Raw genomic sequence first — 13,200 nt, 5'->3', positions numbered from 1 at the left:
CTGAATATACTACACCTCTGTCATATAGTGTGAATAACTCAGCTATCCATAAAGTGTAGGCTGCTTAAGCTTTCTCCTCCATGACTAATATGAGAATGGAATATTGAAAACACTCTCCGTGACGTCCTAGCTAACTGGAAGAAAAGTGTGTTCTGAGAAAAATCTACAGGTCTTGTGTAGTTGTTTAGTGCTGGGCAGAGAAAGATGTATCCACTTCAGTGAGGATTTTGATATTTTTGAAACTTGATTTCATTTCTATTTGGATCAAAACTTCAAAATTCTCCACAAAAAGCAGTGGACATCTGACTCCAGAGATGTTCACCACCCACGCTGCCCCAGAGCCATAGACCCTGGAAACTCTGGGATTCTTGACTGTGAGGGGGTCTACCTAGTGGGCTGCCCTTGAACTGTGAAATCTAGGTTCCTAAGGATCCGGGAGCTCAGGTTGCTGGAGAGCTGGGCAGGTGAGTTGGCAGAAACTAGGTCAAGTTCCATGGGGTTTTGCTGGTGCTTCATTTTTAAATGGAAATGTCTCTGGAATATTTTGATTTTAACAAACTGGCAAATTCCAATGAAAAAATACAGTAGAATGCTGATTATCTGGCTCTTCGTATTAACCAAACAACCAGTGCACACATAGGATCATTACAACGCTTTAAAACATAGCCCCCTTCTTTATTTATGGTGTACGCGAACTGTTCCTTCTAGTAAAGAGTACAGTACCAATTTTTAAAAATGCAGAAATGATAAACTCAAGCAACTCAAAAATAGTAAAGGATTGCTGCTTTTGCAACTTAAAAGGATCACTTTATTTTTAAAAACTGGTACTCTTTACTAGAAGTAATGCTTCTTGTGCACTGTAAATAAAGAAGGGGGTTATGTGTTAATGTTTTTCCGGGAGAGGTCAGCTAGTTTAAAAGCAACTCTGAATTTTAAAATAACAGATAGAAAACTCTTTGCTGGATTATCTGAGCTGGCATTGGTCCCAATTAAATGGGATAAATGGGGCTCTGCTGTACTTCACAGAAATTTTTCCAGTCAGGTCTAGTTTTCATCCCGCCCCCTTCCATTCAGTTAACCTTAGAAGGTCCAGGAGATCTTAATTATCTCACATCGCATGGGAAAGGTATTTTAAAACACAACGTAGTCACTAGACCAGGGGTCGGCAACGTTTGGCACGCGGCTCGCCAGGGTAAGCACCCTGGCGGGCAGGGCCAGTTTATTTACCTGCTGATGCGGCAGGTTCGGCCGATCGCGGCCCCCACTGGCCGCAGTTCGCCGTCCCGGGCCAATGGGGGCGGCGAGAAGCCGCGGCCAGCACATCGCTCACCCGCGCCGCTTCTCGCCGCTAGTGGGGGCCGCGATCGGCCGAACCTGCCGCGTCAGCAGGTAAATAAAACTGGCCCGGCCTGCCAGGGTGCTTACCCTGGCGAGCCGCGTGCCGAACGTTGCCGACCCCTGCACTAGACCCACCTTTCATGTGATATCCTGGCATTTCCAGTGATGTTCTCAACCAGAACCAGGAAGTGCAGATGCGATGGCTGCTACCTTGGCCAACACAGCGGACCTCCAGAGCTGAAAGTGTGAACTGCTACAGCTTGAGTTAGAGTAATATGGCTGATAGAGCCCTGGCTTGGGAGCCTTGACTCTAACAGTAAAACACACTAACCTAATGGGTACCGTGGACGTCTCTGAAAATGAGAGTGGGAGAGAGTAGGGAGACAAAGAAAGCTAACCACTCTAACTGAACAAAAAAAGTTTCAATTTGAGATCTGAGTGACCTGGATCTCTAAATCAGCTTGCTAATTGGGTGAAGGAAGGTGTCCGAATAGTGTATCTGTAAACTAACTTTAGAATACATTAAGCCCCTAAAGCAAAGAATATGTGCTGCTTTTTAATGGAATGTCGAAATGTTGAAAGCAAACAGAACCCCCTAGTATAAGCTTAATTGAAAATCAGAGAGTTTTGGCATACACAGGTTTGACTGGTATATCCATGAGCCGACATGGATATTACAACATCCTGTATTTAAATTATCATTGAGCTAACAGAGTAATTCATAAATAGGGTCTCTATCTGCCTATGGGTTCTGACCCAGATTTGTTGATACATTTTTTTAAATTTCTGCTTGTTCACACTAATTCTCCAGAAATGTCTAGTGCAGAAGACACTTAAGTTTTTAGAAATGCATAGTGAAGGTTGCCCTCTCCTTCAGGATATGTCTTTAGGCTGGGCAATGTTATTTCCCATAAAAGTAGCAAATTTTATGTTCTTTTCTTGGAAACTCATCTTTGATAGCAGTTCAATAAAAAACATCATTACTGAGACCAATAAACCTAAAAGAGTAAAGATCCGAGTTCAGATGTGCCCATTTCCCTGCTGCCTCTTGCACTTTCTCAAGTAATCAATTGGAAAGACATGTCATGGCCAGGTTCTCAAAAGCATTTACAACTTTTTATTTAAAAAACCCAACTCCTAGTCATTTAAAATAAGACAGACATAATAAGGGAGAATATCATAGGTATTTTCACTGAAGAGCTGGGAAGTTTTGGGACCTATTTCTCTTGTAACTTACACAGGTACAGCCTTAATTGAATAAAGGGGAGCGGACAGATTTTTGGTCCTGTGGGATCTGAGTCCACTCTGATACTTTAGTTGAGCTACTGCTGATTTACAACTTTGTAATTAGACCAGATGTTCAGTTGGGGTAAATGAAATTTGCCCATTTATACTAGCTGAGTATCTGAATAGCATTGATTTGAAGATCTTCTGTCAAAACGATCTTTTGATGGAAAACTCTGTTTTTGACTAAATGAAATTCTTGAAAAAGTCTCTGAGGAAAATTTCAACTTGATCACTGTAATTTTGTTTAAAACCTTTTTTTACTATCTCAGGTACTTTCTCCCCTCTCTAGCCATTGAACATGGCATAAGGTTAAATCACTGATTACTTTGATCAATTGGTCCTTCAGCCCTCATATAGATTGCACCAATCACAACATGTCTTCCATTCTGCTCTTATCCTGGCCTTCCTGCTCCATATGCGGCCATGTCTTTTCAGTATAAAATCTTCCTATCTCTTTGGAGGTCGGCCGAGTGGTTGTTTCAGTTCCCGTGGTTACCACTCGGCGACAGCTGCAGTCAATCAATTATCAGTGAGCTTAGCTATATGCCCGGACTATTGCATTTTATTATACCTGCTTTCAGCAATGATGTCTTGCACTCCACTTTGCTGTCTGATCGCTTCACTAGGGACTCGGTTGTGGATTGAAATCCCCAGTCCTCAAAGTGGCGCAGCAGTGACCCTGGCTTGTCTGACAGCGATGATTGCGGAGTATATTCTCTAGTAGGTCCTACCATGCTATTAAGGTGTCAGGCTGCCAACCCAGGGAGGGGACTGTTGTCGTTCCTCTCGAGGTTTGGTGCTAGTTAAGCTGGGGAGGTAAATGTGCCACTGACAGCATAGCCAGCAGGTGGTTGAAGAAATGGTTAAAACAACACAAATAACATTAAATAAAGGCCCAAAATCAAACTTTCTTTTTTTGTTTTTGTTTTTCTTTGCAAAAGTTAAAATTTTCCACTAAAAGTCCACCCATTTCCTGACCACCTTTAGATCTGATTTAATTAGAAATAGGGTGATGTAAAACTGGTCTGGCTGAGATCACCAAAATAGATTTAGGGCTAGACCTGGGTAAAATGACTATCCTCACTTGCAGAAATCATGGGTTTTGTGGCCAGGTGACACTTCCCATTTGATTGGGGCGGGTGGATGTGTTTTGATTCTGCATTTACTACGAAAAATAGTTTGCACAGGCAAACAAACGCCTTCCATCTTGGGTTTGGAGGGAAAAAGTTGCCAAAATGGTGGTCTTATCCTGAGATAAAATCATCTTCAGTGGTAACCATGGAAAAACCATGTGCATTGGCAGAAATAGTGAAATTCTGTGTGAACAGAAGTTGCAAATTGTGATCAGTACAATATCTATGATGTGAAAAAGATAGCACTTTACACAGCTATACTAAAGTCTCTACCAGTGTTTGACACTTATATTGCCTGTTCAAGTATATTTGACTACTGTGTTACAATTAGAGCAGGCCAAATAATATTCATAGAACTCATTATATAACTAATGTTGCCATTTAGCTAGGGTGACCAGACAGCAAATGTGAAAAATTGGGATGGGGGTGGGGGGTAATAGGAGTCTATATAAGAAAAAGACCCCAAAATCGGGACTGTCCCTATAAAATCGGGACATGTGGTCACCCTACATTTAGCAGCAAATAACTTTCAAATATCTGCCCCCTCTCCCACCACTGGTATTTGACTGGGAGGCTGCCTCCTTAAGAGAAAATGGCTTCACCTGAGAAGTAAGACTGCAAGATATATTATGGCAAGCTTGTTGTTTTGTGGTTCACCATCACTTGTATTTGTTTAAATCTGGTTAGATGATTACCAAAAAAACCCATCTAGCCTGGATGTGTGTGGGCGGTGTGTACGTACAGCTAGATTTTCCATTGAGCTTTGTCTGCTTATGCTAGTTGATGATCTGTTCCATAATATGAATGTCTCTTTTTTTTTTTTTTTTTTTTTTTTTTTTTTTTTTTTTTTTTTTTTTCATTGTCTCATTGTTTTTAGATTCCTTCCCTGCAGGAATAATGACCAATCTACTAGACACATTTACAGGGTGGGATTCTGGTCCCTTGACTATTCAACAAATCTTACTCCACGGGCAGTCCTGTCAAAATGAAAAAGACTCTGCATAGAGGTAGATACTGCTCAGCATGAGCAGATTACTGGAATCAGGCACATAAGTTGCAGTTTTAATTATTTTTTTCCCTTTTTATTATGTAGCTAATAGAAGCTTTTGTGAGCCTTGGGTGGGGTTCTATGTACTCCACTGAGTTACCTGCTTTTTGACTGTTTGCTTATCTGCACATTGTGATTTTTGTCAGCTAGTGTCTTTCTGCTAAATCTTGTAAGTATCAGGATAAAGTTTTCCTAATTTTCTTTACCTCATAGTTCAGACATACTTTCTAGAGCTGGTTAGAAAACATTTCCCATGAAAATACATTCAATTTTTTCCTCTCTTTTTGTCATCTTCATTCTGAGGGTGTTTTTTTTTTAAACTACCTCTTAGTGGCCATTTTTGTGTTATGTACTTGAATATTTTCCCTTAAATTCCTTATTTCCACCATGGGACTCTTGGTAAGAACGTGAGTATTACAATTTGTCCAAATTCTGGCTTTGCTAGTTCAGTTCCACCTGCTACCGTTTCAGTTGGAATCAATATGTAGAGATGCTTTAGTCAAGCACAAGTTATTGGGCCCAGTACAGGAGTAACTGGATGACAATCTATGGTCTACGTTGGATAGAAGTTCAGACTATAAAGTCTAATGGTCTCTCCTGGCCTTGATATTTGTGAAGCTAGGAATGTTCCTCACTTCCTGCTCTAGGTGATTCTTTAGTGTTCTGGGCTGTTAGACAGCTGCTGTCTCATTGCAGAGAGATCATTGCAGTAGTTTGACGTAATTCTTTCGTATACAAAAGTCTTACTCATGCTGAATAGTATCTTATTCCACAAGTAGTTTTACAGATTTCAGTGAGACTTCTCCTGGAGCAAAGGGACTACTAAGGGTATTGGAATCTTGCTGATAAGGTTTTCTTAGTTTGTGAAGCGTTGTGACATCCTTTGGCATGAAAGATGGTATATGAATTAGATACCATTTGTTCTTCCTAGAGATGGATACTCTGTACCGTAATCCTCCCACGAGTTTTAGAACAAGTGCTGCTTTGCATCGCTGCTTTGGGTGTTCCATGGAGAAAAGGAGGGGAACTTTCCAACAGAATGGTGGTAGTAGTCCATCTGTATTCTGTTTAATTAGAGAGAGTCTTGAATAGCTCTTCCTTCTGTGGGGTGGGGAGATGGAGAGATGATCCCTGAAATTATTACAGCCTAAATCATAGAGAATTTCAAGAAGTCCACCAAAATAGTAAATATCAGGTTTCATGTGCAAATGAATTTAACTCAAAATGATGACTGACTGCATATTGCTTAATAAAACTTCCTTTATAACAAGAAGGGGAAACAGGAACAATTCTCTGAATATAGTATTCATTGGAAACTTTTTTTTTTGTTCGTAGATTGTCCATGAGCAGATTTATTCCTTTATTTGAAGTTATTCATTGTATCACCTCTATGACCGACTTTTGGTCTGTCGTGGAGCCACTTGACATTTCAGTCGAAATATTTTCCTGCTGAAAAATGGGGTTTGTCAGATGACATTTCTGGATTTTAATGGGAAATTTCAGAAACTGAATTTGTTTTGTTTTGAATCAGAATTGTCATTTTGGATTTTTTTTAAAGACATTTTGAACTTTCATTCCCTCCACCTTTTTCCTTGTTGCCACAGGGTGCAATAAGGTGAATATCTTCTCTTCTTTTTTCACTCTGTAACTTCCCATAAATTTGGGAAGCTTTGAAATTTTAGAACAGAAAAAGAGGATGGGGGAGTGAAAAGCTGTGTGTGTGATATATAGATATAATAAACCTAGACCTACTTTGTATTGCACTCACTGTCAAAAAGCAGGAAAAAGGGGTGGGTGGACGAATTTGAATTTTGGTTTTCAAAAACAAAATCTAAATTCTATCTCGAACTTTTTTTTAAATTTAAAATTTGTCCCAGTGGAGGGACATCACTGGTTTACAGCCCTTCTGATAGTAGACTGTTGAACTTGCAAATATTTAGTATTTGAGCTGTACGGTTCCTTACCTAAGTCACATTGTATGCTTGTTGCCAGGCAAACATAACTCTTAAAATCAGGTATCCAATATGAATGTTTGGAAGTGAATTTTAAACTCCCTCACAGAGAATAAACTCCAATAGTGAATGTGTTTGTCAGTTTTGTGGGAAGCAAGCACAGAAGAGGGAGCAAATATAAATGGGACCAATTTTATAAAAATGTTACTCTTTTATTGAAATTCTTGTACTTGCCCTCCTCTGTTCCATCAACTGTGACAAAAGATTGTATCCCTTATTTCTGCTCGTCTAAATGGGCAGTTCAATTGAATTCAGTGGAGCTTTGTCCACCTCCAGCAGCAGAGAATGTGACTCGGGAATGTCTTCATGGCCTAAGCCTCTGTACTTAATTTGCACTGCTGTGGATTTGAGAAAGCAGATGCCATGCCTAGATGATATGGTGATGGAATCGCTTAGATTACACAGACATATGTTTTTTATAAATTTGTTTTATCACTTTAAAATAAAAAATACACAATTCTCCTTGCGTTTAAGAGCCAAATTCTCTGTTAAACCAATATAAAAAGAGGAACTCCATTGAAAGCAGATGTCTGGGCAGCTCACTGAACCATCAGCATTCTGCTGGGTTTCCATCAGCATAACACAGCAAAAAATGGCTGTGATACCCAGTATCAAGTTGACAGGGTAGCAAATCTTTTTCAACTAAGTGTTACCATTTGACAAACATTACTTACAGAAGAAGTGCCAACAACCTTAAACTACACAGTAGTAGCATGAATGAATGAAGAATAAAATAAGAATTCTGCATTAATCAGTGACCCATGTCCACCATTCATACTTCACATCAGTGAAAATGAAAATTTCTACCTTATGCTGAGGCCTGAACAAAGCTCAGATTTAAATGACTTGTGGGGGTTTTTTTTAGCCAGGGGAAATCATAATGGAGCCAAAACTGCAATAAATCTAGGCCAAATCTTACAGACATCAGAACCCTTTGCATGCTCATTTTTTGTATTGTTCTCATTCCCTGTGTGGCAATGACTTGTGCTGACACTTGCCTGTTTGTATGGGCGCATTTCTTAGTACCAATGGAATTAAAAATTGCTAAAGGGAGAGCTGAGGTCTGTGTCTTGAAAGCTTTGGAACTCTTTCTTATGCTGACCTCTGGAAAGTGACTGATAACATGGCAAGCTTATGTTTTCTACATGATTTAGAAAAAGCATCCAGTTGTGTCCTGCTGTTACATTTAACTCCTGTTCCCACTATTGTCATGCCACAACATGAGCCTTATTCTATTCCCAGAACTAAGTGGCACAACTCCCATTGTGTTCAGGGAAACAAGATCCCCACCAATTTATCTTGAATGAGTACATTTGGCATGGCCAGGCATACGTCTCGACCTGTCCAGGCCCAAATGTGTGGCAAAGTCCCAGAATGAGGGGATTAAGAAATCATTTGTTCAGAATTTTTTTTTAAAACTCATTCCTTCAGTATAAACGAATGTTACTTCACTTTCATGATTCTTTATTTCCAGTGTAAATTTTCAGTAATAAAAGTGCAGGGGATCATAAGTTTGTTTGAACTTTAGGATTCGTGTGGTGATCTTTGAAATGAGCATGTTATATTCTTGCATGTAATCCAGACCTGTCAACAGTTGTGTCACTGCTTTCTTGTAACCCTGAGTGCCTCAAGACGCCCTGCTGTTGTGGTTCTCTTGTCTGGACACTTTTAGCCAGCATACAAGCATGCCGTATCTTGAATGTCAGGGCTGCATAGCGCACCAATTCGCTGCTCTGACCCCAGCAGCCTGCCTACTACACAACTTCCCCACTCTAGTCTTTCACCCAGTTTCCTTATGCAGGGATGATCCCAACACACTCCCAATCCCGATTTTTCTCAAAACTCTGCAATGTCCAGCCCTCCCCTGGATCATTCAGAGAGACCTTAAGGTTTGTTTGTTCCTTTGAAGGTACAATACTCAGCAGCTTGCCACAATAACTGGAGTTAACATTCACTTTAAATCAAACACAGCACAGAGTTGGTTTAAATTAAAAGTAAAACAATTTCAAAGGCCTATTTGATAACCATAACTCCACTTGTCTTGCTGGGCCCTTTCTGACACCTATATTATAAGCTCTGGGTCTGTCTTAGTTATCTTTCTATAGCACAATAGGATCCTCAGTCATGACTAAGTTTCTTAACAACTGTTATACAAATTGGTTTTATCCCTATTAAATAATACTACTAGGTTCTACAGAAATTACATAATACTATTATATAGGTTCTACAGGAATTTCTCTTAACCCATAGCATTAAATAGACAATAATACCCTTATAGTGTTTTAAACCATCCTATGGAATTCAATAGCAGGAATATTTTTCTTTATTTAAATTCTATGGGGAAGATCCTTAGCTCATGTAAATTGTCATAGTTCCATTGATAGCCTATACCAGCTGAGGCTCTGCCCCCCATAAGACTTTTCCACATGGGAACCCTGGCCCATAGGATTAATCACTCTTCTCCATCTTAAAACCACCTTTTCTCCTCTACCCTAACAGGAACACAAGACAACACAACTGTAGCTGTTTGAAACTTAACAGTTTCACTGCACAGGGGTTCGTGCAAACACTTTCTTCAGTCTTGATCCATGTGAGTTTGCATTCACATTTCTTGAGGTTGTCTGTTTTGGATTAGAATTTACCCAAAATCTCAGGGGAAACCATCATTTTTTGTGGGGTGTTGCATAGAAATGGTGCATGACTTCAGGGTAAAATACTGTAAATCCAATGTAGTTCACTCAAAACTAGTCTTGGGTACACTCAACAGACTTACGTCTTTTGTAAAACCTGGTCTGTGCTTCCATTTGTAGCTACATAGATTTTAGGTCATTAAAAGCTTTTCGAGTTGTGTGTTTTGTTTTGTTTTTTAAATTGAAAAGGCATCTAACAAATGACAGAAGTGTGTGAATGAATGACAGAGAAGTGAGTGCTGATTATCTCAATATATAGCAAAATTTAAAACCTAGAACCAAAGTCCACCTTTGGAATAGTAGTCATACAGAGGGTAATAGAAACCTGAAAATAGAATTTCTGCTCTGCAAGATTGGGAGGCAGGGATTGTACAGAAGCACCAAGTAAAAATCTTAAACAGTTGTATGAACTGAAAAGAAAAATAGTTGATCTGGAGAACAGATCAAGAAGAAATAATATTGTACAAGCACACTAGCTTCCAAGAAAAGGGGGAAAGGGACCCAAGAGACTTCAGTCAAAAAACATTGATTGAACTACTGGACTTGCCTGATGGATTTAATTTTGAGACTGAAAGAGTATATGGCTTATCTGCACTCAAACCTACAGCTATAGAGCAAAGAGCTTTTATAGGACTTGTACACACTGCCTCACAATTTGGACTATGCGGGTGTGAATAGCAGTGCACACTCCCCCACGTGGACACTGGGCGCAAACTAAAAGGTTCTTAGGTTGCATTAATGTAGTCTTCTTCAAACAGGCTACCTTAATTTGAACTAGGAACCACCTTTTTGTTTGTGCCCACGGTGGCCACACAGGCAATTTAGAGCATCTGGTAGTCCAAACTGTAGTGGAGTATAGCCATAGGTAGATGGCTCAAGTCTACAGCCAAAGAGAACTTTTTGTAAAAAGACAAAAGAGGCAGGTAATTTTCTTTCTTGTCACTTTGCACTAAAAGTTGTGATGTGCATTGGTAGTACTATATAATGTGTGTATTGGAGCAAGTAAAACATACAGGAAATTACTTTTCTTAGGGCTTGTCTAGACAGAATTAGCACACAGCAAGCTGGTGTGTACATCTACTAACTGGCTGTGTAGACCCTGCTGCCATGTGCTAAAATTTCCCTAGTGCACTTTGACCTACACTCCAGCTGGCCGTGCACTAACTGTCCATCTAGACAAGCCCTTAGTCTCCACCCTTTCTTAAGACCAACTCCAAAGCAACCCCAAATACATTGTCATCTATTCTACTGTTACTAAAAAAACATTAATAGAAAATAATAGATTGGTTGTTCATTTGAGTGGTTTTTACAGCCAGTTTCACTATAGGTGTATAGGACACAGTTACAGCCGGCTAGAGTTAATCCATTAGTCTATGTGTACACATACTCTGTCACTTTCCATAGATACATTAGGCCAATGCATTGGATTTCACAGGAGCACAAACTAAAGGAAATATATTAATTTAATTAATTAACATATCTTTGTATCGTTCGTGGTTTTTATTTTCCCTTAGGCAGCTATTTGAGACCAAATTAATCTGATCTCTGGTTTTCTGTCTATCATCTATATTGGAAGAAGATTAAATGTCATGATGATTGGATCCCACTGGGAGCCCAGGAGGGAAAAGTTTGAGAAAGTTGTAGGCAAGTTGGAAAAGCCCTTTAGAGTGAGTGTGTGTGTGTGTGTGTGTGTGTGTGTGTGTGTGTGTGTGTGTGTGTGCGTGATCACACACACACACTCTCTCTCTCTCTCTCTAGGTTATTTTAGTGATAGCAAGAGGCTTTGTTATAGTAGCACCTAGAAACCCCAAGCAAGATTAGTGCCTCTTGTGATAGGGGCTATTCATAAAGGAGTAAACATTAAAAGGAAGAACATATGAAGGACAAGGAGAAAAATCAAATATACGTTATCATACATGTATGTATTGATGCAATTACACATCTCTCACATGTAAATCTTTCCCCATTGCCCTTCCTCCAGCAACCTCTCAGCTATTTAAAAGTTGATTGATTTCTTGTACACATTGCAGGCAAGAATGAAGGTGTTTTGTATAATTGTCATTCCTGAGAATTATAATGAGTTTATAAATCTGATCCTGTTGTTCTGGCACAGCAATTTCAGTTTTTTGAGACACATTATTTCAGAGGTGTTTGTCTTCTATCAGTTACAGCATTATTTCTCTTTCATGACTGATAGCTCACTTGTGTAACCTGGTGGAATGGGTCCACTCCTCTAGTGGCAACAAAAATATTCCTTCACCTAAACATTTCTCTTCAGAAAGCTTGAATATCAGGGTTGAGCATTCACTGCTTGAAACAAGAACAAGCAACAACTGTATTGACATAGAGAGAAGGAAGAAAAGCCCATGGCAGGCTAAATCTAGCCCTTTTAGCTACTTAGAGTTCCCTTTTTGTCTCCACCGACTAGCTGAAGGAAGGTTTTTTGTGTTGTTTTTTGTTAGCGTCCCTAGGCTTTCCTCGTAATTCTGCCTGGGCCTTCAGGCCCCAGCCTTGCTCTCTCAATTAACTCCCAGAAGTGTTAGGAGTGGGATAACAGAGCATCTGCACACTCTGTGTATCTACCTATGCCTAGCATTGGCACAAGCATTGCTTTCAACAAGTGATCCAATTCATTATATGCTGTTTACCTCCAAAATGAAGTGTGTGCTACTTTTTATATTTCAGCCAACGTAGATAGCAAAACAAATTGACCATATACAGTTGGCATGTCATTTATGACTGTCAGCTGTTGATCTTCAAATTATTTGAAGATCGTTTGCTATCTGTTATCACTTTTCTGGTGTTAGTGCCATAAGTAACATTATCAATTTATTTGCTTCTTATCATCTGAATGTTGCCGGAATGGCTATTTTTTGTGTGACATCAGGGGAAACAATGGGAATATATCAACTCTCATGTTTGTAGTTATTCTATTATGGCGTTATTGTACCCTAGTTAGGTACTGGACAACCTGCACTGGACCAAGCCAGGAATAGGTTTAACTGACTTGGGGACTGTGTCTGAAATGGCCCTGTTCTGTAGGGCATAAAAAAGGGAGGAGAGAGACTTCATCACTGAGCTGCAGATGATAGCAGTATCAAACGTCCCAAACACAGCCCAAAGGTCCAAGTTTCCATTCTTCAGAGCACACACCATATTTGCTTTGCGATGCTAGTAAATATCCAGGGGAGAATCCACTGACTGCTTCTATAATGACAAACATTATAGTTCTCAAAATTATTAGTTTTAGTTTGATTGGTTTATAACCCATTCAAAACCAAACTAACAAAACTCAAATAAAATCATGCTAAATTGATTTTATGTGGTCTTAATATCATTCTCGTCCTGTACAGATAGATCCAGTTAAGGTCCCTGTAATGATATTTATATGCAATGTGTTATTCAGCTACTTTGTAACTATATGTCTGAAAGTCTCTATACCAGGGCATGGTCCCTCATAAACAAAGGAGCTCAAGCTGAAATCTAAGCTGTGTGGAAGCTTGTCAGTTTGTTTTTAGCTAAATTTTGTTTAGTGATGACCTTGTGTTTAAGCAGATTTCTGAATACTTATATCATGACAGTCTCAGTTCTGCTCACTAAAATAGGTAGAAAAATTCCATTGACTTTAATGGGTGCAGAATCAAGTTTAGAACAAGGGCTCAGTATAACATTACTTCTGTCTACTCTGAGTT

The sequence above is a fragment of the Terrapene carolina genome, unplaced genomic scaffold, assembly GCF_002925995.2.
Source record: "Terrapene carolina triunguis isolate 2854851 unplaced genomic scaffold, T_m_triunguis-2.0 Scaffold35098, whole genome shotgun sequence".
NCBI lineage: Eukaryota > Metazoa > Chordata > Testudines > Emydidae > Terrapene > Terrapene triunguis.
The sequence above is the reverse complement of the archived record's forward strand: the minus strand, read 5'-3'. Positions refer to the sequence as shown.